The sequence below is a fragment of the Micromys minutus genome, assembly GCF_963924665.1.
Source record: "Micromys minutus genome assembly, chromosome: 1".
Classification (NCBI taxonomy): domain Eukaryota; kingdom Metazoa; phylum Chordata; class Mammalia; order Rodentia; family Muridae; genus Micromys; species Micromys minutus.
The window spans coordinates 207,631,568-207,635,750 of NC_137969.1; the positions used below are offsets into that span (position 1 = coordinate 207,631,568).

At 36.3% G+C, this 4,183-nt stretch overlaps 1 pseudogene across 1 annotated transcript; it reads right to left on the reverse strand.

The window, feature by feature from the left end:
- Window positions 1-2,627: 2,627 nt before the first annotated feature.
- Window positions 2,628-3,429, reverse strand: LOC308417319 (DNA mismatch repair protein Msh6-like; annotated as a pseudogene). Its single transcript has one exon. The product of its transcript is annotated as a DNA mismatch repair protein Msh6-like (transcript).
- Window positions 3,430-4,183: the final 754 nt, after the last annotated feature.

The window sequence follows — 4,183 nt, forward strand, 5'->3', positions numbered from 1 at the left end:
ACTATGTCCAGTTTTCTGAGGAACCACCATGACTGACTTCCAGAGTATTTGTACCAGCTTACAAACCCATCAACAGTGGAGGAATATTCCTCTTTCTCCACATCCTTGCCAGATTCTGATGTCACCTGAGATTTTGATCCTAGCCATTCTGACTGGTGTGAGGTGTAATCTCAGGGTTGTTTTGATTTGCATTTCCCTGATGTCTAGGGATGTTGAACATTTTAGGTGCTTTTTAGCCATTCAATATTACTCAGTTGAGAATTCTTTGTTAAGCTATGTACCTCATTTTTAAAATTAGGATTATTTGATTCTCTTGAGTTCTTTGTATACTAGCCCTCTTTCAGATGTAGGATTAGTAAAGACCTTTTATCTATCTGTTGATTGCCATTTTGTTCTTTTGAGAGTGTCCTCTGCCATAAAGAAGCTTGGCAATTTTATGAGGTCCCATTTGTCAATTCTTGATCTTAGAGCATAAGTCATGGTATCCTGTTCAGAAACATTTCCAGTATGCCTCTGTGTTCTAAGATCCACACTTTTGCTTCTATTAGTTTCAGTGTACCTGATCTTATGTGGAGGGCTTTAATCTACTTGGACTTGAGCTTTGTTGTTAAACTGTCAGTTTAACCTGCATCATTTGTTAAAGAGGCTGTCCTTTTCTCATTGCATATTTTTTATCTCCTGTGTCAAAGATCAAGTTCATTGGTTCATTTCTGGGTCTTCAATTCTATTCCATTGATCTACCTGCCTCTCTCTGTACTAATACCATATATTTTTTTATCATGATTGTTCTGTAATGTACCTTGAAGTCAGGGATAGTCATTCCCCTGGAAATATTTTTATTATTGAAAATAGTTTTTGCTATTCTGTTTCTTTTTGTTATTATTAATAAATTTGAAAATTGCTCTTTCTAACTCTATGAATAATTGTATTGGAATTTTGAGTAAGATTGCATAGAATCTGAACATTACTTTAGGCAAGATGGCAATTTTTCACATGTTGACCTTTCTCATCCATGAGCATGGGAGATATATCCACCTTCTGAAGTCTTCTAAAATTTTCTTCTTCAGAGATTTGAAGTTCTCATCATACAGATCCTTCACTTTCTTGGTTAGGGTCATACCAGGTTATTATATTATATAATATATAGTATATTACATTATTATAATATATTATAATATATCACTATATCATATTATATTATATTATATTATATTATATTATATTATAGTATAGTATAGTATTTGTGACTTTCAAGAAGGGCGTTGATTCCATAATTTCTTTCTCAGAAATTTTTTTGAGTAGAAGAAAGCTACTAAATTTCTGGTTTTACTTCATTTTATATCCAGCCATTTTGCTGAAATTGATTATCAGCTGTAGGAATTCTCTGGTGGAATTTTTGGTGTCAGTTGAGCATGCTATCATATCATCTGCTTGGCCAGAGTCATACCGATACAGAGGACTGTGCTTGTACCTTACCATCAGATTGAACATGGGGACCACAATGAAGGAGGTAGAGAAAATACTGAAGGAGCTGAAAGGGTTTGCAACCCCACGGTAAAAACACTTTTATCACCAACCATACCTTCCTCAGCTCACAGTGACTAAAACACCAACAAATAAGTACACATGGAAAGAGAGAGACTCATGGTTCTAGTTGCACATGTAGCATAAAATAACATTCTTTGGCATCAATAGGAAGACAGACCTTTGGTAAAGTAAGGCCTTATTTTCTCAGTGTAGGGGAATGCCAAGGCCCTGATGTAGAGCAGGTAGTTGGGAGAAGAAGCACCTTAATGATGGAAAGGAGAGAGGGAATGCGAGTAGAGAAAATGTTAATACAGGAAATATCCAGTAAAAAAAGAAAAATATAAAGAGAACTATAGGTTTACTGGCTTGAAAGAAAGTAGTCAGTGGGGAAAGAGGGAAACAAGAAGAGTAAATATGATGGAAACACATTAGACTGGGCTGGAGAGACGCTTCAGTGATTAAGAGCACATGCTACTCTTACAAAACCAGATTTATGTTCCTAGCACCTATATCAGGTGGCTTACAACTACTATAACTCCAGGTCCAACAATCTGAGCTCATTTCTTTCCTTCTTTTCACCTGAACATACATGCTTATAGACACAGATACATAAGAAACTAGTAATTTTTTTTTTTAATTTGAAAAAAAATATATGTGTGTGTTAAAATTTATTTTTAAAAATTTAACCATTTTAGAGGCTGGAGATTTGGTTCAGTGGTTAAGAGTTCTGACTGCTTACTCTTCTAGAGGTCCTGAGTTCAATTCCCGGCAACCACATTGTGGCTCATAATCATCTGTAATGGGATCGGATGTCCTCTTCCGGTTTGTATGAAGAGAGATACATTGTACTGTTAAACATAAAATAAATATTTGTTTTACAAAACATAACTACTTCAAAATTAAATAAAGCCATTGACACTTTTATGCTTTTAAAATATAAAGTTTCTTAGATCATAATGTCTGAATTCTCCACCTTGTTCAAAAGTCACCTCAGCTTCCAATGTAGTCTACAATTAGTTAGTTAAAGCCAGCAACCTATGGATAGCTTGACTGTTTATAGTTGGCCTTTCACTACCCAGACGAAGTTCCTGAAATAGTTTTTATAACTGATTCATCCTCTCAAATTCTCTTGCTTTTCTGTGTGCCTCCTGCATAACCTCCTCGTGAAGATGAACAAGCTTTGCTGCATTAGAGCTGCAGCTCTTAGAACATGTTCTCTTAATGAATTTGTAGATGAAAGTAATAGTCTACTCTCTGGGATCCTCACATTTATTTTTCCACCAGGCATGCCATTTGTCCTAGGTACACACTAACCTTTTTAAGAATAATTTTCTACTAATCAGTGATAGTGTGTAGAAAACAGTGGTCAACACTTTATGGTTTCAGCAAGTTTTTAACAATTGCATTAGCTATCGCTGTCCCATCAAAAGGTGTAGTACCTCTTTCCAATCCATCCACAAGTACCAAAGAATGTGCTGTTGCATGCCTGTGTATGCTAGCAGTTTCGCTCACAAAAAAAGTACTTTCCCCTGACATTATTCTATCTGAGATACCAAGTCTAGTTAGCACTTTATCAACTGGTGTGTGCCTACATATCTCAGCAGGCGCATAACAAATCATCTGGGCCACTACAACTAACAGACCAGCCTTATCTTATGAGTATAGATTTGCCACCCATATTTAGTACAGTAATAAGCACACAGTAGGCTTTGAAAATTTCCTCTGCTTCTTACTCACAGACTATTAGAATGTCATTAGGAATAAAATCATCTCCAAAAATAAAAAAAAAGGCTTTTTAATGCCAGAATTTCATGACTCTTTGACTTCTAAGAAAGGATGTGTGTCTTCTAGTAACAGAATCAATGGGGGACACATAGGGCCATCTCCTCCTTGAATATAGTTCGCCAGTCACAGTAAGACATTCAACATTGCAATGCACTCTAGAGCGACTGCCAGTCCTTGTAATGTTTATTAAAGTTATAGAACAGATGCCACATATATTCATTTAAATATGTATTCCCAATTTCTTCACCATTTATAACATGAGATAATTTCTTCTCAATTGTTTTGGATTAGTGTTGTTTATAGCCCTTTTTGGTGGATTTCAACTCATAGTAGATTCGGTCACAATCTGAGTCAAACCCTGCTTTTGGAGTAATGAGTCCAGTCTTTTGAGATTTTTCATGGTCAAAAGCTGTATCCCATCATTTCAGTTCTATGGTCAGATCAGGAAAAAAGCCTTTAAGATATTTTGTTTGTAGAATAACAACCTGCTTAAGGGTTTTAAACTTAAAACCACTAGTAGCATCCTCATACAGGGGAGACACAACATTATGAGTCATACTCAGTTGCCTCTCAATATCTCGTAGCTTCTGGAGGAGGTCTGCAACCTTGGTGACTTTGTCAGGCACAGCCATCATGTCTTCACGAGCATCTGAACAGTCACTGATAACAGAAGAACTATAGAGGGGGCACAAAGCCATTGTTTCAAGAGCTGCTTGCCAAAGGGGGTATGACAAGTATCTAACCTCTCTAGCAAAGTCCCTTCAGTAGAGTCATTTGTCCCATTCAGGAAAATGTCCAGGTTGTTTAATGTCACTGCATCTAGTATCATTCACTGACTGGCTTTAGTAAAGACAACAGCAGTTTTTACTGT